General features: G+C 34.7%; 1 protein-coding gene across 1 annotated transcript in view; it reads right to left on the bottom strand.

The window, feature by feature from the left end:
• LOC145680428 (degenerin-like protein unc-105) overlaps positions 1 to 23,244 on the bottom strand; it is a 553,540-nt gene that overhangs the window by 298,249 nt on the left and 232,047 nt on the right. The window contains exon 2 of the mRNA XM_081750948.1: positions 15,430 to 15,491. The gene's annotated coding sequence lies outside the window, so the exon portion shown is untranslated. The remainder of the gene's footprint in view (positions 1 to 15,429; positions 15,492 to 23,244) is intronic.

Raw genomic sequence — 23,244 nt, 5'->3', positions numbered from 1 at the left:
AATTTCTGAATTGCTTCAATAAAAGAAGATAACCTCATTTGTGTAGTAACATAACCTTGTGGTGTAGCGTTTAGTGCAATTCATGGTCGTTTATTTCTATTTCACACTCTTTTCCGAGTCTAGACCCAGTCTAGTTATGATATATATACTTACTAGTAGGCACTACCTCGAAGGGAGGTCAAAACCCTTTAACCGAGTAGATGGGACTAAAGAAAATACATGCTTAAAATTATAGTATAGATGTACCTATCTAATACATAGGATTTTAAGGCTACATTGATATCTTTGTTATTATTTTCAAACAAATGAACGATTAAGCTGACCACTGACGGATAATACAGGTATTAATGTTAGTATATCAACGGACTCAGTGCTAGCTCGAGTGTTACTGACAGCACATAGTATACATACAAAAATCAGAGCCACACTATTCCTACTTCTACGTTCCTTCGTTCATTCACCTAATTTTGTAACCCGCCGCGGTATTATTTTCATATTGCTCAACAACTTCTCTGCGTAAATCGCTAACGCCAGACTTGTGTTAACCAAAACATTGGATCCTTAGTGTTGAAATAACATGCTAATGTATTAGTAATGCTGAGACCATTGGCCTGTGTTAAAATTGTACAGCATGAATTTTTACGTTCAGAAAAACATTGCTTTTAACGATTTTTCTCCGAAAATCACGCAGGATTTACACTCACCGATACAGTAAATGTTTAATAAACTCAATTAAACCTGTCGATTAAAAGCTGATAATATTGTAGAAATTGAACATCATAGCTATAGCAAATTGAGTCTAAAGATTAATCTAGAATTTGAATTTTTATTGAAGAATTTGAACCTCAACAAAGAGAACCCAGACTCACATATATAAAAAAATATACACATATTAGTACTATGTTGTTGGTTCATAAAGGAATTATCATAATACAAAAATTAATTTTGTCCTTGATTCGGCAAGCACACTGCACTCCATTTTGCAATATACAACTAATAAATTTTAGCCAAGTTTGATTGCAATCATTTTCACTTTGTACAAAACAACTAAAACGTATTTGTAACACCCGTACCAACTTATCAACAAGGTCTTTATGGAATTAACAATATAATAATTATTATTTTATGCTTCACGACATGCACGTAAAGTTACTCAATTGTAACGCAATGTAAAAACATTAATTCCCCATCGCAAAAAGGCAGGCGCAATGCAACTAAGGAATTAATTGGGTACCAGAGCGCCAATGAGGTTAAACAAAATGGCCACTAGCAAACAATGTAATTTTACTCAACTTTTTGTATCATGAGAAAACTACTCTACTTCGTTTTATCACAATTTTAGAATTTTCTAGTTACTGTTTTATTAATAAAGTTTACGCTCATGTAGCAAAACACAAGCTGATTAACATTTGTGTTTAAATGAAATAAATAAATAAATCAGTGCTGCATGATATTAAAAGTTTTTGCTAGGCTTCCGGTTAGAGTTAGAGTTTTTGACTTAAACAACACCAAGTCTATGAAAAACGGAACTCACACACTATTTAGATGGGCTCCAAATCAAGACCAGGGCGAGTGCACACACCATCAGGCAAGAGTAACCGTAATTTAGCACGATTTATATTAAATATACCTTGCTAAATTTATACTGTCTCTAACGGTTCTTTCTATGCACATTTATGACGTCAATCTTGAAAATTTAAATTAATGGAAGATAAAATATTTGTTATATTATTGCTGCTATTAATCTAGTCTTTACTAACATAAAATGGGGGATTTAATTTAGACCTACATCAAATTATAAACCTATGAAACCAATGCTCAAAAAAGGATTCCTGTGTTTCAGTTGTAATTTTCATTAATGAGCAAATATCTAAAAGCAAACGCAGAAGTAATTGAGCTGATACAAACTACAAAATGGAATAAATATCGCTATAAGCTATTCTCAACTAATTATTTCTCTTTAAGACGACTGAACTACTGGATCAACCCACCACTTTGATCACCGTCCTTTCATTTTTATGCATAATTGAATTCCGTATAACAATCATCAATCCATGATCGAAACCCATTGTATGAGTGTTGAACGTATTATAGTGGTTTAAATCTTACTTCAAACTACAGGAATCGTCATGTATAGTTTCATTACTGAAAAAGAAAATAAATACAAATCAATCGATCAATCCTTGTTACGCTCTTCATTTTTTGTTTGTTTCTTTGTAAATAACATTAAATAATATTGCAATAGTGGAAAGTGGGCTTTTTAATACAAAAAAATACTATGGTATGAACTTTATCTCTTTCCATTACCTTTCATATTGCGCCTCACAATCATGACGTCATAAAATGCAGACCCTATTTTTCGGATAATAAGAAAAAATACATTGGAAAAGTCATTAGTTCATTTGTAGATGGCTACCATCTGCGTTACTTTCTAAACTTTTGATATTTACTGTTATTTGCTAACATAAGAAAAGGAGCATAGTGAAGATCTATATGTTGTATAACATCAAATTCTACAGTCATCGAATTATGGAACATTAATAATAATTGGAACATAACAAGCGAACAATGGTAGTAGGCTATGTATTTTATTTCACGCGGAACAAACAACAAAAATTATGCAAATGAAATTGCGCGAACACGCTCAAAACACATCAATTCTATAAGAATAGTTTCTTTAATTACACTTAGAGTGTTTACATACTTTTCCTTTCTAAATGCATTAGTGCTTATTAAGTTTCACTTACAACATTGAGTGTGCTACAGGTATTTTTCTTGCTATTACAGAAGGATGTTCTGTTCATATCGGACCGATTTTAGATTATGCCCCTTATAAGAACCTCGCTCCCACCACAACGGTATTCTATGTTATATATATATATATATATATATATATATATATATATATATATATATATATATATATATATATATATATATATATATATATATATATATATATACCGGTACCGTATATATAAACATTGTGCACTATCATCCAAGATCGAAGTTCCCATTTGAATAAACTTCGGTTAAGCACGGATGTTGGAATTCGGTCCCACCGCTTCGTGCAATTTTGCAGAGTCAAACAAGGGGAAACGGACATCGAAGCTAGAGAAGTATTTTCAACAGCCACTGAAATTCCTTGGGTTGGCATCAGATATCTTAAAATGGAATTACACGAATTCCTAATTAACACCATTTCTTGATTAAAAACGTAGAGATGTTCTGGTGGTATGACTTGAAGCTTTGCCTACATGCATTGAAGCAGTAGACCTGGTTGGCGTCCACATTGTACAATTGCGGGAGGCCGATCTGAAAGATAGATGTTATAATAGATTCCTGGAAGTATATTTCGATCATTTCCACATTTTCATCAACCTTGAGTACCTATAGATTCCATGCATAATTGAATTCCGTATAACAACCATAAGCCCATGCGGAAACTTTCCCGGCAGTAGTGATAAAGCCGCAGCAGACCTTGGCATTGTTATCATGCTATGTCAGCGCCCGAATGTAATTACCAGCAATGAGATGGAGGTACCTGTATATTACATCCATTATAATGACTATGTGCTGCTTAGAACCCAGCAGGTGCTTTTCATACTGTTTCCTGCTGTTCATTTTTCGTTCAGCAAGGTGGAGCGGCAGCATCTGGTGTACGGACACAACCTGAGTCGGAGTGCTTACAACGCCTGTGCTCACAGTTTGAAGATCTCAAATTAACCCTAAATCATTGGCACATCGCACATTGGGGCAGTGGATTTTCCTCACACGCCAATCGACGGATTCCCTGTAGCATTGCGGGTGTCAGTTTCCTTGAAGCCTACTTTTTGTTGCTTCTCGTGAGCATTCTGTTTCGCCATGGGCTCCTGGTTTGAGTAATGGACCACAATAACTTTCGCAATTGACTTGACGTCAGGTTAGCCAGGATTTTTCAAATGTTAATAACGTTGTTAGTTGCGCTGCACAAACATTAAAACTAGAGCACATATAAGCGCAAATGAAGCACAAACGATTAATGTCTTTAAATATGTGTCATCTTAAAATCTTAAAAAAAATATCCCGGCCTTGACGTGAAGTTAACCGGGATTTTTGAAATGTGAATAACGTCGTTAGTTTCATTGCACAAACATTAAAACTAGAGCATATTTCAGCACAAACGATTAATGTCTTTAAATATGTGCCATCTTAAAATGTTCCGGCCAACTTGACGGATATAAAATAATTATTGTGTATTGCAGTAGAGACAATTTCAACAATTATTCTATTCGTTTTAGTAATATTTCTAGACTTTGAATATTCACACTAAAAGTATCACTAATTACGGATGATAATTCAAAACAAATGTCTATTCTAATAGCACTAGTGCATATTACAAAAATAAAATTAATCATTCTCCATAACTTTATTAAAATAAAAACACAAAATTTGTAACAATTCAAATCTTTCTTTACAGCACATTGAAAATTAAAATTCATTAAAATTTGTGCAAAAACGTTGAAACTGAAGTATCATAATTTATTTATTTATTTTGTTTTCTATTGTATTAAAATTTTGTACATCAGGAAGTACGGCAAACACTTTTCTACCTAGGGGCGGCCAAACATCAAATCCTGCCGCTTCCTCCCATTGGACATGTTATGAATACAAAATCGGAACTTAGAATATTATAGGAGAGATATTCACCTCACTCAACCCCGTTTCTTAGATCCGAAATTTTTTGAAAATGATGAGACACATGCTCACTTATTTTTCAATGAGAAGCTGATATGTTAGAGAGAGTTTTAACTTTATTCTTAGCTAAAAATTTGAACGTCCTACCCTTTTTCTATTTGGGTACATATTTCAGTCAAAATGAAATGGAAAAAGAACAAAAAAGCTAGGTTTAAAAAATGCATTTCAAATGGTACAGCTGTTTTCTCAATAATTGAGGACATGTAATCTCCTTTTCATTTTTATGTATAGATATTTCAATATTTCAAATGATATACCATAAAATGCTTCCTTAACCAGCAATTTCAAAAGTTTACTTTTTTTTTTCTTTCTTAAAGAGTATATGACAAAGGGTTCTTTCAGTACGTTAGTAGTAGTACATTTTCCTTTTTTTTTTTTAACTTTGAAGATTATGCATAGGAACAACACGCAACATAGCTCTGTCCGTGTATTTATGCACTATAGGAAACTACATAAAGCAATTTCGAGATTCAAAATAAATTTCCTTTTTAACGTATTGCAAAACATAGTTGCATAATTAAGGAAGTTATTCTGCGTATAGTAATTAAGCCTCTTATCTACTAAAAATGTTCTACATAGACGGGCAACAATTTTCGTAAATGATCGCATAATGATTCCAGTCTATTTCAGGAATATTGTTGTTTACGATTTTATATTAATGTATAATGGCATTTAAGATGTAACATAGAGTAGAGCATACGGTTAGCTTCATGATAACATGGCTGTAGAACTAACGACTGCGAATATACATGCTTCGTGAAGCAAAGTAACGAATGTACTCTGCATAGAGTTCTAATGCAAAGTTAATGCTATCTTCTTATTTTCTTCTCCCTCGTTTTGTGCAATTCAAAAGTACTCTTAATTTGCATACTTGTGTATACTAGTGAAGTGCGTTGACGCATGAAAATTGGTAATTTACGTTTACACGCAATGAACGTGTAAACAATGTGAAGAACGTAGACGAGGTAAATAACTAGTATATGATAAAACTTCTCTAACAGAAGTATGAAATTGTTTCTTAATATCTTAAGAATCCTTATCAAATTAAAAGATTCATATTTTACTAGGCAGCCTTCGTGACAAGCCTGAGAAAGCGAAGGTAGACTAACAGCAGAAAGGGTTAGGTTGCTATTTGCTGCATAAAGCATATAGTACTTCGTATTTGTTTCCGTATTATTACTTCGTTTCCGAATATTACATAACCATGCACTATTTCCTTATATTACTTTTACTTTGTGAATAATTAGGTTGGTGTGAATAAAATATTCAACCTCGAGATCGTCCTTTACAGTGTCCAAAAAATGAAGACCACAATACTTGGTTAATTAAAATAGTCATCACACACATTTCTGATATTGCTCATCCAACGACTGGACTCCGTAGTGAAAGAAATTTGAAGTTCGCGATACGAAGAAGTTCTCAATCACACGTTGCACTGCCCGATTATTAGAGAAGATCTATCCTTCTAAGAAGGATCGAACAGTGTTGATAGACCTGACAATTAAAAAGTTGCGAGGGCGTGTTCCAAAAGTAGTAGATTTGAAGTATTTTGTACCCAAACATAAAAATGAACTATTTTGCAACTAGGTACTTTTATTGATTTATATTGAAGCTGGAAATACGTCACATTCAGAGTGGCAACGGTCAAGTATGGACTTCAGCGGTGGTATTGGTCTCTCTATAAATATAGGTCTAGTAGTTATTTTCTTCTAAATGTTACTATCTCTCATATAACTTCCGAGGTTCTTGAAGAAATGGAATAATTTTGATCTATGTTATCTTTCATAATCTATATTATAAAATTGAAAGTTACTATGTGTGTGACTCTTAATCTCTTGATCCACCCGACCAATCTCGATCAAATTTTCAACATTCATGAGGTTCAAAAATGGGAGTATTTTTATCATTTCACTTTAACGGTAGAACTTAGGGGAAGGGAAGGAGGGGGAGTTATAAAAAATAAAACTTAGCACCTCTTGAACCTAACGATAAATCTCAAATTTTCAACATAGATGAGGTTCGTTCCTGGGATTTTTTTTTATGATTTCACTTTGACGGTAGATCTTCAGAGAGGGCTAGGGGAGGAGGGAAAATATAAGAAATTAATTAAAACTTAATAACTCTTGAATCACCAGACCGATCTCGATCAAACTTTCAACATAGATAAGGTTCGGGCCTGGGATGTTTACGTCATTTCACTTTTACGGTGCAACGTAGGGGAGGAGGTGGAGGGATATATATATATATATATATATATATATATATATATATATATATATATATATATATATATATATATATATATATATACGAGGCGTATCCGGAAAGAAAGTACCGTTTCGCATTCCCGCCGCTGCTGCGCTGCAATCGGAATTCCGCGCATGCGCTCTAGTCGTCCTTGTTCGTCTGCTCTTAACTGACGCCATTTTGGTTGCTTTACGTAGTGTTGTCTGTTTACAGTGCAAGTTTAAGGCTCGGTTCAGACGTGCAGAAAAGTCTGTTGCGGGCCCGCAACAGACTCTCAGCAGACTCGTGCGGGCGTCAAAGATCAACCAGTTCAGACGTGCAGAAAAATCTGCTGCGGGCCCGCAGCAGACTCGTGCGGGCGTCTCAGCCCAACCACTTCACATAGACATAGAAAACAGCTAATTTTATTTTCAGCTGCAGTTGAATGAAGATGGAAATTGAAAGAAGAAAACGTGCTTTTTTTTTAATACTTAGCCAATAAAATCCTCTGGAAGAAACAGAGACGATACTGGGTTCATCCGTATATAAGCTCACGACTGCTTAAAGGTGAATTTTCTTCCATGTTTATTGATTTGCGCAATGACGAAGAAAAGACCTTTAATTATTTTCGCATGAACATCACTTCATTTGATGAACTCTTATCGAAAATAAGTGATAAAATTACAGCAGAAGATACTTTCATGAGACTTGCGATACCACCAATTGAAATGTTGGCTGTTACATTAATGAGTTGATTTTGATTTTTAACATCCCGTTCAGCAGCGAGGCTATATGAGACGTGGACCTACTGATTAACGTGGAATCCGAACCACATGAGCTCCCAACGAGAATCAAACCCGCGCCTCCCACGCCAAAGGCGGGTACGCTAACCGCTTAGCCACGGAGGAGCTCTGGGTGTTACATTAAGGTAAGTTAATTATGTTAACTAATTATCGTTTGTAAGAGCACAGAAAGTTATACATTCGGAGACCTATTCATAGACATTTTCAGACGTTATTAGCGGCCACTGGCGTAGTTTAACAATTGCGTGACTAATTTCGATTTTTTGACATAGTTGGTGGCTTTAAATTAAAAATGAGACATTTATTTGAGACTTCCCGAATATCCCGCTCAAGAGAGGGCGTTTCAATAATAGTAAAATTTCCCTTTATTTATTCACAAATTACCGAATGTGAGGATTCGCTTCAGTTAGAGATCTAAAATTCGGCATGTAAACTCATATTAAAAATAATGGAGCACAGGTTTCAGCGTCTTTAAAAATTTTCTCTTGAAGGGAAGATGGGAGATTTCTATAGTAGTGGGGTCCGGTGGCTCAGTGATAGAGTGTTCACCTCTGGTTCGATCCCCGCTTGCGTCAAGTGAGCTTTGTGGTGCGTGAAGCACCGTGTGCGTGAGTTTTCTCGGGGTTCTCCCGTTTCCTCCCACTTTATTCATTCCACCATTTCATTCATTTATCATCATCATCATTATTTCCTTTAGTCCACCCGGTATAATCGTGCGACGTAAAACTCAAGGATTTCATTTCATTCCTATAGTAGTGACATTTCCCGTTATATATTGAGAAAGTATAGGACTTGCTTAGATTGAAGATGTGAAATTCTTAATGTGAACTCTTAAATAAAAATAATGGATTTAGTGTTTCCGAACAATCCATTTCTAAGATGAGAAAAAGGAAACATTTTTATAATTGTGACATTTAACGATAGAAGGTTTTGAGGAAATCCCCAATACGTGTAGCACACCAAAAGGAGGCAACGCAGCAAACGGAAGCAGAAACAGATGGGCTGATTATTTTGTAAGCGACATAGGTAGAGTTCCATGGCAAGACAACTTTGTTTAAGTTGTTCTTTATGTAAGAAAACATTCAGCTGTTATCTCTAGAATAACAACGACGTGCACAATATTATCAATTGCACGAGAAACAAAAATATTTCTGTTACATCTCGAGCATGCTTTTTATATTTTTTAACCACATGAGTATCCTGATGTTCAACAATTTTCGTGTTAACTCTTTTTTTTTTTTTTTTTTTAATTTAGTACATTATCAAATAAAGACAACAATTGTCAGCCGAAAAACGATCTTTTATTTCTTTCTTTTCTGTTCTGCTATTATGTTGATGGTTGTTTTGGACTTTAGCGTCCCTTTTGAGCACAGAAGCTATATAATACGTGACCTCGACCCAAGAGCGCCAATGTTGTGGTTTTCAAGGAGGGGGGGGGGCAAATATAAGCGACTTTTCAAATATAGTTTCATTTTTTGGTGCAACTAATGTAAAAATTCTATTGGGTTTTCGATATTCCCAAGTACAATTTCCTCTTAGGGGGAGGGGGAAACGCCCCACCTCGCCCCCCTGATGGGCGCCCTTGCCTTGACCTAAAGTATAATGCAACGTACGTTATAAACAGTCGGTTCATTCCGGAGTGAGTGACAAGAAATCTCATCAAAGAAACTGCATTAACAATAAAGGCTTTTTCCCCAAGCGTATTTGTTGTCTATTGTTATCACAAAAAAAAAAAAAAAAAAAGTATTCATAGCGTCTCTGCTGGAAAGGGACGCTAAACGAAAATCAAATGTAAACACTACATGAATATTAGATTTTCACATTGAAAAGTAATAATAATACATACCAATGCTATTTTTTTTCCTTCTGTTTTTTCATTAGATTTCTCACATGAGGTTTCACACACCTTATTCTATGCATCCCGTTTTTAATTTCTATCCTTATACATTTCGCACTTTAAATTCCATATCTCGTGATATTTTTGTATTTCGTTAATGAATAGTTCTTCATTCAGTTCTTCGCTTTCCATTTCTGTGGGCGCGGGAAAGTCTGCACGTGTGGCTTGCCTCATTGCCAGCAATGGTTTTCCGACCCGCAACACCTGTGCGGACTCGCTGCGAGCCAGCAGTCCTCGCAACTCAATTTTTGCCCGTTGCGGGCCCGCAGCAGAGTCGTGCGGGAAAGTCTGCACGTGTGGCATGAATGATAAGAACCAATGTATTTCCGGCTCGCGCGGGTCCGCAACAGAGTTTTCTGTTGCGGGCCCGCAACAGACTTTTCTGCACGTCTGAACCGAGACTAAAATGTCTAAGACAATTGACGATCCCGCCAACTGTGAGATTCGTTCGGTAATTCAATTTTTAAACGCAAACAATGTGAAACCGACAGAAATTCATCGTCAAATTAAAGATGTTTATGGTGAAAACGCAATGACTGATGGAATGGTGAGAAAGTGGGTAAGGATGTTTAATGAGGGTCGAACTAATGTCCGGACTAATAATGTTTAATGAGCTCCGGAGTGATCGGCCTATTGTTGTCAACGATTACTTGGTGAGCAAAATCGATGAAAAAATCCGTAGAAACCGACGTTTTACTATGACTGCTTTCAGGCGAATTCCCGACGAAGTGAAACTCGCTGTGCAGCAATGGTTCTCATCACTGGCGGCATATAGTGTCAAACTCACTGGCGGCATCATTCTATGAGGAAGGACTAGATAAGTTGATTCACCGCTACGACAAGTGCCTCAACAACGGTGGAAACTATGTGGAAAAGTAGTGTAAGATATGCTCTATCTTGTGACAATAATTTTTTTCAAAAAAACATGTTTACTATATTTTTTTCAAAACGGTACTTACTTTCCGGATATGCCTTGTATGTACGCGTAAAAAAATGAAAGTGACCGTCTTTGAGACTTCATCACCCTTAAACTAACCGATCAATATTAATCAAATTTTCAACATGGAAGAAGTTCGGACCTGGGGTGGTTTTTATCATATCACTTTGACGGTAGAAGTTGGAGGGGAGGGAAGGGGAGGGAAGGAGAGAGATATATAAAAATAAATAAAAATAACTCTTGAACCACCCCAACAATCTCGATCAAATTTTCCACATAGATGAGATTCGGGCCTGGAAAGTTTTTTTTTTTTTTTTTTTTTTTTTTTGTATTTTCACTTTGATGGTAGAACTTAGGGGAGGGAGGACAGGAGATTTATGTATAAAGATAAATAAAACTTAGCTCTTGAACCACCTAACCGATCTCAATCAAATTCTAAACTTAGATGACGTTCGGGCCTGGGATAATTTTTATCATTTAAGTTTGACGGTGCAACGTAAGGAAGGTGGAGGGAGGGAGAGATATATATGTAAAAAATAAAAATAAAAGTGACTGTCTTTGTGACTTCATCACTCTTGAACCACCCCTCCGATCTTGATCAAATTTTCAACATAGATGAGGTTCTGGCCTGAGATGTATTTTTATCATTTCACTTTGACGGTATGACTTAGGGGAGGGGGAGGGAAGGGATATATATATATAAACTTAATGATTCTTTCAATAAGCTGATCGCTCTCGATCAAATTTTCAACCTAGATGAAGTTCGAACCTGGGATGATTTCTGTCATATCATCTTGACGGTGTAACTTAAGGGAGGAGGAGGAGAGAGACATTTCAAAATCATCGAAAGTGGCCAATATTACTGTCGAATCTATAGTTTTCTGGGTTGCTGAGATGAACATTACACTTCCGATGCTGCTCAAATCCAAATTCAGCCCCGCAGCTTACGAGAGGGAGAGAGGGAGATATATAAAAAATGGGTCAAAATTACGAATATCAGTGCCGAATTAATAGTTTTCGGGGTCGCTGAGATGAACAATGATACTTCCAATGTCGTGTTCTGCAACATGGGAGGGGAGGGGAAATATATAAAAATCATTGAGCATGATTGATGTCAAAGAGTGCTTTAGTAACTAATAGTAAAAAGTGACTGATTAACGAAATATGTTCCAATTTTTTCTTAATTTAACCCATCGAAGCGGGTAAATGATGCTAGTATATTTATATAAATCATTCAGTTCTGTTAAAACTTTTTTGTAAATATCTCTGGCACAGGTGGTCGTGGGTTCGATTCCCGGAGGGAAAGCATAAAAAGAATAATTTCACAACCATTCACTTTCATTAATCAACCGTCTCCTTTTAGACTAAAGGACACAGACGTGAAATGTTAAACTAAAAATTTTCATTTCATTAGAAATTGTAAATATAATGCTTCTAATACGCATGTACATTAGCACATTAGCATAGTACATTAGTAAAAGAAATAAACTTAAGAGTTACAATACTAACCAATTTTCATATGAAAAGGAAAGAATTAGACTCTAAACTTTAAATAATTAAGACTTTAGTTAAGGAATAGCCCAAATCGTTGCTTCCAAAAACAAATACTTCTTTTCTTTGAGTGGTAGTCTTAACCTTAGAGTTTATTTAGAGTCAAATCTAATTTTCATTTTAGTGGTATAAGTTTACGAACTAGGTTCACTTGTAAACAATTGTATGTGAAGAATTGAGTCTTGATGTAAACAATCATGTCTGTGAATTCGTCTTATGCGCTGATGACAACTTTCCTTGCATAATAGAATTCATTACAGAAAGCTGGCACAAACATAGTTCTTACTTCCTAAATTCCGAAATTCGTTCTGAAGTTCTGGAACCTGGACTCGGAAAAGTTTTATTACAGCATGTGGTTTTACGTCACGTCCACAAGCATTTAGATTATCAACCTCAGCAAAGATCTTGATACAAAATCTTAGGTAATTATAAAAATGAAGTCCAGTGGTACTCAGAAAAGAAACGAAACAAGATCTATGTCCATTGTCATGACGAACATAACTAAAGTTCTGCACTCTTCGTTTATCAGACTTTGATTTAAACAATATTCATTTCAAATTTAACATCGCCGAAACGGAAGGTGTTCGACATAATCGTTGCAGGACTAGTAAAGGATTACTAGCCATCATTACTTCGTCTCTGAGATAATAATCTGTCGCCAATCAAGACTACATCAGGATTGGAGTCGAACAATAATCAAAAGCACGAAAACTGGAATATTCATCATCATCAGGATCTACCAATTATATGTCAGAGAAATCTGTTGTGTTAGGCTTTTCCCAGTGCATAAGACAATTCACTAACAAACACTTAAATTCGCACTCTAAATTAATCTCTATTAAAACTCTTTTAAATTTATGAAGTTTCATTGTTGTAGGCCTACTTCTTGCATAGGCTCCAACTTAGAATGTATGTAGAACTAAGATAAATCTCGTATCTCAGTATGGCGGAGAACTGGAGTTCTCGATTCCGAATTTATAGAGAGAAAGTAGTATTCAAAGTTCGCAGCACGATGGAAGCTTGTTGCGTGGCTTACGCCACTGTTCGATCCCAGAAAAAAAATAGTTCTACAGTGCTTAAGTATAGTTATTTCAACAGCTCTAGCCAATAACTCTCAACAAAGTTGGAGAATACCTACTATGAGGCTTACAGATTTTTATTTTTATCGGTCTCAAGACAATTTCAACCTGCAAGTACAGATATTTTAAAACCCAAACCCGCCCACCTTTGATTGGTGACTAAGAAATTTTAAGATGGTTTAGAATATTAAACCCAGAGATACTAATATTAAGAGAATTGTAATTAAATTATTTACTAGTAACTAGAAGTAAGTTAGATCATAACAGCACTATGAATATTGCTAAAATTTTGCATTACCCAATTGTGAGAAGTGATGGTAAACAAGCGAGGCCTGAATAAAAAATCAGGTACTTTAAGTTGCATGCTTGTGTATTAGATAATTTGATAGATTAATCTCCGAAATACAACAATTCGGTTGAAAATGAAATCAGGGAAAAAATTATTCAATAGATCTAAGCAGTTTGCAGTTGAAATTACAACTAGAGATATAGGCATTACAATCAAATTTGAGCGCAAAATAAAATTTCTAGGGACACTGAGAAATCTTGTGGAATTTTAGAATCTGGTATAATGTTCTCAGTTAAAGGAAATGACAGTAGCTATAGTTGCTATTTTTAGAGCTGAAATATACCAGAACACACTTTAGATAAGTAGTTTCAGATACATAGTTCGAGATTCCATTTCGAACCTACCTATCAGATAGCAGATGCTGTAGGAACATTCATGAGATGGCACGAACGATCAAATTTCTCAATATCACCTGAAATGATTCTCTTAAGATTTATCAGTTTATGCACATATCTTTAAGAAAAATTCAATCTCGGATGTTTTCTTAAAAATTAAGTTAAAGAAAAATTAGAATTTGAAACCTAGGATCGTTATATTATGTGTATATAGTGCATATAGATTAAGGAATATTTTATTTTTTTATTTCATTATCACTTAAAGGATTATCATAGTTTAAAGGATTGCTTTTAAACAAGAAGTAATTTTCTCATAACTGACTATAACAGCTTTATGCTGAATTCGTCTACTTCAATATCAATGACCAGACAAAGAATGTATGATTAAGGCATAGTTTCTAACAAAACAAAGGAATGATGGGAAAAGGGAAGCAAACGGAGCAGCTCAGCTGAAATGCTTCTTTATGTCTTCATGGCATACAAAACTGAGAAGAAAATTTAATTTTAAAATAAAGTAGAGCGGCAATAACAACTTGGTCAGGAAGGTAGATTTATGCATTTTAAGACATGAATAAAACTAAGAATTTATTAAATACTGAATAATATACAGGTTGGTATACGAGTATATTGACTAGGAATAAGTTTAGAAAATGATAGAAATGCAATACCAAGGTTATGAAGAACTTAAATCTTGTTTTCGTGTTTTGATTTGGCCAGCGAGTCGAGACACTGGAGCTCCAAAACCTCCATCGTGATTAGACTAAATCCTAATCTTCCCATTTTTGAAAATCAAAACGTAAAAATACCGGAACAAACACGATTTCGTAATGATAATATTCATTAGTTGAATCTTCAAAATTTTAGAGAAATTAAAACCTGGACAAGTTAGGAAAATATTTTTCATAGAAAGGAGAAACTAGTTTGGAAAGAAACAAACATTTATATTTTTAGCAAAAGGAAATTAAAGAGTCCAATAGGTCATTTCCGATTGCTTTACTGAAACATATTAATATTTTTAAAATACAGTCAGTCTTCGGCAACAACTTCACTGAGAGGTCGCTGAAGTACAGCGCCCATAAGGGATAAAAAGCCTTATTTGATCGTTCGTAAAGCGTGTGGATTTTTTTTTTTAAATCCGTTCATTTAATGTTATGATTTGCTATCATGTTCTCAGTTAAAGCAAAAGACAGCATAGTTGCTATTTTTAGAGCTGGAGTAGATCAGAACACACTAGATAAGTGGTTTCAGATACATAGTTCGAGATTCAATTTCGAACCTACCTATGAGATAGCAGATGTTGTAGGAACATTCATGAGATGCCACGAACGATCAGATTTCTCAATTAGTCAGTATCTATGGAAATATGAAATTAATTATTGATGAACAAATTTTTTATATTTAAGAATTACTCCTCAAAGCGTTCGAATAAAATAGTAAGTTATTTTACTATTACATTAGTTTTACTATTTCATAATATAATAAATAGATAAATATGAATTTTAACCATGTACTCACGTACTACGGACAAACATACATATAAAACTCGACAATGAATCCTAGACATAGAAAGTATTTACCTGAAAAGAGAAACATAATTACAAGGTTAGACAACAATCAACGGATTTTACTATATTACAACTTACATACTAGATAAGTTATTTATTCCTATTAAGTGTATGATAATCAATGCAGTAATATACTAGTACACGAATACGGAACTAAGTTTACTCGTAAACAATTGTATGTGAAGAATGTAATAAAGATGTAAGCATTCTGATATATAATCATGTCTGTGAATTAGTCTCCTGCGCTGATGATAGCTTCACTTATATAATAGAACTCACTACAGAAAGCTGGCACAGACCCTTCTTACTTCATACTTCCTAAATGAGGGAATTTGTTCTGAACTTCTGGAACCCGGACTTGGAAAAGTTTTATTACAGTGCAAGGCTTTACGTTACGTCCACGAGCTTTTTGATTACCAAGCTCAGCAAAGATCCTGATATAAAATTGTAGGTAGCCTCATTTTAAAGATGGAATCCAATTGTACTCAGAAAGGAAATGACACAAGACCGTTCTCATCATGGACCTAACTAAAGTTCTGTACTCTTAGTTTATCAGACCTCGATTTAAACAGTCTTCATTTCAAGTTTAAATGGAAGGTACTCAAGACAGGACTCGTAAAGGATCGCTAGCCACCATAGCTTCGTCTCTGAGATAATAATCCGCCACCAATCAAGATTAAATCAGGATTGGGGCTGAACCAGGGACGGCTTTAGGATTTTAATTTGGGTTAGGCCCGCTTCCTCGCTTATGGATACGTATACACCTTTGATTGATTAATGACAGTAGGAAATTACTTTTACAGTAGTGGTTGATGCTATTTGTTAAGCAATTATCTATAATTAATATAAATAGTAGAAAATATATTTACTTTTTATTGTATATTTTAGTGTTTATATACTTTTAAAATTTTGGAGTAGGCCCGTGCCTACGCGGTCTACTCTCTAAAGCCGCCACTAAGCTGGACAATAATCAAAAGCACGTTACTGGAATATTCATCATCATCAGGTCTACCAGGTTTGTGTTAGAGAAAGCTATTTGTGTTACGCTTTTCTCAATGTGTAAGACAACTCACTAACAGATACTTAAAATCACACTCTGAATTAAACTCTATGAAAACTATTTAAATTTGATTTATGATATTTCATTGTTGTATTTCTCGCAAACATCCCAACTTAGTACCTAGAACTAGGATAAATCTCATACCTCAGCAGTATGTATGTTCGAATTGGAATGTGGGTTATGAATGAATATCGCTCCAGGTAGCAATAAGTGTACTACAGATATGTTCAAATTATTAGAGTCAACATTCAGTTGAGCTCCTCCTTGGCTAAGCGGTTAGCGTACGCACCTTTGGCACGTGAGACCCGAGTTCGATTCCCGGAAGTGTGTATATCTAAATTGGAAACAAAAAATGAAATGGAATACTTACAAGAAAATTATCTCTTACACAAAAATTAATATTTCTTATGAAATCCCTTTTTCTTTATTAAGTCTTTTATCCTTTGTGGCATCCTATGTACGAGTTTAGCACATTTTGCCTTCAATTCAGCATCGTGACACCACAAATTATTGATCTCCTTGATCAATTGAAGTTTGGTTCTAATGTGCTTTTTCTCTAGCTTTTCTTTCATGAAGCTCCAAAAGTTTTCAATCGGGTTCATATCAGGACTAGTGCCTGGCCACGGAAGAACACTAATTTCGTTGTCCTCGAAGAATTTTGTCACAGCTTTGGCCCGGCGATATGGGGGGCTCCACTATGCATAAAGATGAATTGTACGTCCTCAAACCAGAGTGCAGTCTGGGAAAGCAGTTCTTCTTGAAGAACTTGTAGGTATTGGTCGTGCTTCATTGTCCTCTCTACTATATACAGTCTTCCAGGCCCGAAGACAGAGATCACACTCCAGACCATGACTGAAGTAGGATGCTTCACGGTTTATCAAAGACATTCCAACTTGAATTCCTCCCAGGTCAACGTCGCACATACACAAAGATACATGATTCATCACTGAAACACACTATTCTCCAATCATCAGCAATCCAATATTCTAGGCCTCGTGGCCATTCGAGTCGCTTCTTTGCCATGATTGGAGTAGACTCTAATTTTTGTTTTCTTTCTTGACCATGTGCTTTTATTCCCTCGACACAAAGAATCCTTCGAACACTTTCAGGCCAAATGTCTGCGCTATACTCAGCCATTTTTATGCTTGAGTCTATTAGAAGTTGCACTTCTGTTTCCCAGAGCCAATCTTTTTAGTTTTCTGATACCTCTTAGCGATAGCTTTGGTTTTCGCCCACACTTCCCAGCCCTATTTTGGCTCTTGTTCACTTCAACAGAGATTCTACTCACAGATTTTGGTTCTACCATTGAACCACCGCAGCCTTTAAAACATTTCAATAGTAAAAGCCAGTTTTTGAGATCCCTTACATTTGATTGGCTATTCCCAACCCATCCCACCAATTACAATGCAGTACACTCTAAACAATCCAAAAACTTAACAAACCCTACAAACTACCTCCCGCCTTGTTGTAAGCTACCAAAACGTAAACTAATTGCTTAATTAGCCTTTCCCCTTGTTTTGATTTAACATAAAAGTTTGTCCTGTAGCAATCTGATATAATCCCTTATAGCTGTTTGAACTGTTAAGTCGTACGAGAGATTTGTAACTTGTGTAATAATTTCTTCGGATACACTGTGTTTTTGAAATGAGACATTTAGGAACGTAAATTTTTCATAGTACATTTTGTTAGGTTCTAAATCACACTAGCGTGAAACAAGTTAAAGAAGAGGGAACCTTATCTTCTATTATCTTAGTATGAACGAATTGGTGACTCATAGGCCAGTTAACAGATCGGATCGGACGCTCATAGGACAGTTAACAGTCCCTGTCGCACCTAAGACTGTCGCAAATAGGACGACGCCATACTTTATTACTAATCTTACAATAAGAAATGATACATATGTTTTGGAGAAGCCCAGTAAGTTTATAAAACTTTATCCACATATTCTCTATTGTAACTAAATGTTTCGGCAATTACCCAATACTATGACAAGATTGATTTATTATTTATTTATTTATTTATTTTTAAAGATTTGCGTTCTTCTGCAGTATCTATGCTATATAAGTCGTGAACTTACAGTTTAAGCTTTAACGTGGAATTCGAACCACTGTAATGTGGTTTATTATATCTCTAACATAATAATAATAAAAAGAAACGGCATCGTCAAAAATGAGATTATTTTTAAAATCTTGAAAACTGAATTTGACAAAAGAATAAGAAGAAAGAATGAAAAAGATCAAAACTGTGATTAATCATAAAATTTTCTTCCCTTCTGTACATTTTTCAAAATTATTGTTAATTTTCACAGTTATTCCTGGAAACGAACAGATTATTTCCATACATAGTTTTATGATCTGCTTCGAACCAGCTAAACAAGAAAATTAAGAGCTAATTATGATTCATTTTAAAAGCACCTCTTCGCGCTACAGCATCACATGTTTTCAAGCAAAAACTATAAAATATAATGTTCTGAGGCATTCACTTTTTTTTTCTTCTGAATGTTAAATTAAAACACTTTAATGACAATAAAGTATTATTTCTTCGCAAAATGATTGCGAAAATGTTATGTTAAAAAACGAAGTCTACGTGTTTGCAAATTATTTTCAAAGTTATTATATGTTATGCGTGGGTAGACAAGTAATGTACCTGTACATAAAAGTGAGAAAATAATTAAGGAATGTGCAAAATCAGTTGCTATTTGAAGCATAAAATATTTTTTTCTGTATTTCTGGTTTTCTTCTTCTTCTTTTTTTTTTTACTTGCAAATATTTTCGCAAAATCTTTGTAGCATGTAATGGCAAAAGGCATAAAAGTAGATCTGGAATGATTACGAAAGCGAAACGTAACCAGTCAGATTAATGAAAAGGTGAATTTAGTCTATTTTTACAACACAAATCCATTAATAAAATACACACTAAAAGATGGTTAACAAAGCAAGAACAGTGAAACAGCTAAAAACGGAGAATACAATTTCACTTAAATTTAATTATTTATACTTCAAAAGAGATAATCCATGCTCAACTGCTTATAATAGTATATCAAGATGCGAAAAGCTGCTTATGTTTAACTTTTTCTTGCACGGATATGATTTTGTAGGAAATAAATGTGTTTATATATATATATATATATATATATATATATATTCTTACTCATAACAAATGAATATTCATTGTAGACCTATCGTTCAGTGTTCTGCCTCAAGAAAGCTTCTCGACTATTTAAATAAATGTGTTAATGGGGCAATGGCGACGCCAGAGAGAGAAAAAAGGAGGAAAGCATCCGTCCCTGGTTGCTACGTCTGCGCTGCCCACACATATTGTATTACAATGTAGGACAAGCAATATAAAACAACCCTTTTCGGTATACAGAAAATAGAAGTCCCCGAAAATTTTCTCTCCCCCTCAGCGTCCCATCCCAAGAATGCTCTACTATTGACCCACTGCACCCCCTTTGAGCTTCTTTGCAGTGTAATGCTTGGAGCGTTATATTTCTTTATCATAGAGTTGTTTGAAGTATCCGAAATTTAATCGACTAGAACGTTGATGATAATATGTCGTGTTTAAAGAGGAAAAGAACTCACACGTTGCTTTTGCCACTAGACAGTAGACAATGGTAGTGCTTTTTGTTCAGTACTTAGTATAAATTATAAAGACAGACCACTTCCAAAAGGTTCTGATAGTACTTTCATAACGAAAGGTTTCACAAATTGAAATCCAAGAGATAAACTTTTATAACATGAACAAAGCGAAACTCATAATAAGGCTCTTAGTAAGGTAGTCGTGATTGCGAGGCAAAAAGAATGATGGAGCAATGTACACTTGTGTCCAAAATTGTTGTCGCATGTCTTTAGAAATTACATAAATAGAAATAACTCTCTTTCTTGTGATAGAAAATGTCATATTTCTTCTTCGAAATAAGCAGAAAAACAAAACACATATTTCCAAAAAATATTTCAATAAAAAATTAAGAAATAAGCAAGTTATAATTAAAAAAAAGAAATCTCCGAAACTTTCATTGGAAAATTCTAAGTTCCATTTTCGTAAACGTGGCAAACGCGCAGCGAAATTTACAAAGAGGGAGGGAATTTTATGCTTTGTTAGAAATACAACGTAAATCTGTCATAAGGTTAGTTACTATACATGTGGCACAGCTCTAACAATCATTGCTATTAAGCATTTTACATTTAAACAAAGGACTAAATAGAAATAAGCTACAAAATGTGCGAAGCGATCAGGCATTTTGTGTTAGTGGTTTCGTTACCTGCGTCTGCCAAGGTGCATTTCTTACCCTGCCTTTGTAGAGTAGTTGGTTAAAGCTTCTTCTTTACATACTTTATTTTTCCACGATCATCACTTCGAATCCCATACCCTATAGTAACTTTTTTCTTTTCTTTTCTTTTCTTTTAAGGAAAGCTTGATTCTGTGAATTCCTTAAGGAATAATGTTTTGTTCTAATAATGCTCCTTAGTGTAGCCAAACCCAAACTATCACATAACTCAGTGTAATGTGCTTATTCCGTCGAAAATACGAACACTTGATTTAGGGACCATTCAAAAATTTTGTGCCCTTGATTCAGAAATTAATTCTTGGCCAAGATCGCAATCTTTTGATTCATTTTTTGGATCATTCCTAAAATTCTTCTTTTATTTTTACGTTTCGACGATATAGTCAAGGTTGATTTCATTTACGCAATATACTAGTTGAAATGCCGGTTCTTGTCACGGGAAGATTAGATGTATGGAACCTATTTGAAAGGTATATTTGGGGACTCTTCCCCTATTAGGATGCCTCTATGAATTAAAGTGAGATGATAAAAACTCAGGTAGACGCAAGTCACAAATTCATTTTAAACGATGTAACCATTTTCACATTTTGGTTATTTTATGAACGGACTATGGGAAACTAGAATAATATGGAAATTGATATCCTCATACCCATAAATCAAAATGTTCGAAAGCGCTGGGACTCATACTAGCTTAGATTTAATAAGGAACTTATATACTGAGTTTCATCTGTTAAACATGAGTGATTTCCAAGATATATTTTTGGCATACATTTTGAATATCTCTAATCTTCTAGCAAACATATTTTAATGAAGGTAACATGATAATAGCTAAGCATAGTTAGCACTGTCTTCCACCTCAATGTTTTATTCATTTATTTATTTATTTTACTTTAATAAGGACGGACACATATACTAAGGAGGGCAACATGATCCAAAGTATACATAAAAATAAAGTATCTTACGAGATCTTTAAGTTAAGAATATGAAAGTCATCGTATATATTCCTAATTTAAAATATATAGGCACTCGTTCTAGTATTTTGAACAATTCCGTTTTCACGTAGGGAAGAAGCAATTTCTACCATGACTTTTTTCGCATTCGAATACAATAGTCTCATCATGATAGGAAAATTTCTTAAGTGTTTAAATTGAAGTTATGAACAGTTAACTCGACATTGCTTTTGTCATGTCAATTTCATTAAAATGCTCTAGGGGGATAGTCGGTTTAAAAATTATGCAAAAAAAAAAAAAAAATATATATATATATATATAGTATATCACGAACCCCAAATGATTGGAATATGGAATCTGGTATATAAACTCTTTGTTAAAACTCGATGGACACAAGAGCCAAAGTTTTCGAAAATTTCGCTTTTAGGAGGAAGCGCATTATTCCTTTATGTTTTCTCAATAAACAGTATAAAATTGCATCGATATTTTCTGTTTCACCACGAAAAACGACTCAACCATTTGAAATGAATTTGTGCACATAGTAAGCACTTGAGTCGAGCTTAGTTTTCATCAGTTCACTTTAATTCAAATATGCATTCTGAGAGGAGGAAGAAGGTCCAAACAACCTTCAAAATATTTTTCAAATAAAACTACTTTTCCCGTACAATGAACGGACATCTTTGCTATTAAAGAAATAAATGTAGAAATTAGACGTTTTTCTCTGAAGCAATCAGATGCAGGTTAAAACACAAGCGCGAAATGCACCCTTGATATACCTATAGATTACAGCCTACTCTTTCCTAGCGATGGCCAAAATTTTTCGCGATTCGGAATCCGGAAAATTTATTTTCCGGAATCGGTAAGTTTACTTTCCGTATTTCGGAAAAATTTCGATGTCTGAATAATTCCGGAATTTAGAAATATTCCGGATTTCGGAAAAAATACGAAATTTTTCCGACATCGGGATTTTACTGAAATCCGGAATTTTTCCGAATTCCGATTTTTTTCCAAAATCGGAATTTTCCGAAATCTAGAATGTTTCCGATTTTACTTTCCGGATTCCGGGAAGCAAAAATTCTGGAATTGGCCATCGCTATTTCCTATTTCAGTTGTACTTATTTTACCGGTAAATTGTATACATCCCTACATTAAATAGGATTTATTGTTACGAAGAAAATTAAAAATGAATGAAATAGGATCTATATGTGATTTAAAGTGGTTCAGGTATATATAATTTAAAGGAATTTTGCGTTTACTTGCGGCTAAGGGGTATCCTTGTGAAAGGAATGGGGGCTTTTTGGATTCGATTCAGGCCGGTAGCCAGCCCAAAAATGTAAAGGAGTTCCGGCTGAAGTTAGGGGAGGCCCAATCCAACCATATTATAGTTCATCACCATATTATAGTTCATTTGCAAGCCTACCGTGAAACTTTTAGGGGGCAGCTAAAATTTAGGGAGGACCGGCCCCCCTAG

Source organism: Thermobia domestica, chromosome 3, assembly GCF_964235325.1.
Source record: "Thermobia domestica chromosome 3, izTheDome1.hap1.1, whole genome shotgun sequence".
Taxonomy (NCBI): domain Eukaryota; kingdom Metazoa; phylum Arthropoda; class Insecta; order Zygentoma; family Lepismatidae; genus Thermobia; species Thermobia domestica.
This window is presented reverse-complemented; position numbering and strand designations above follow the sequence as displayed.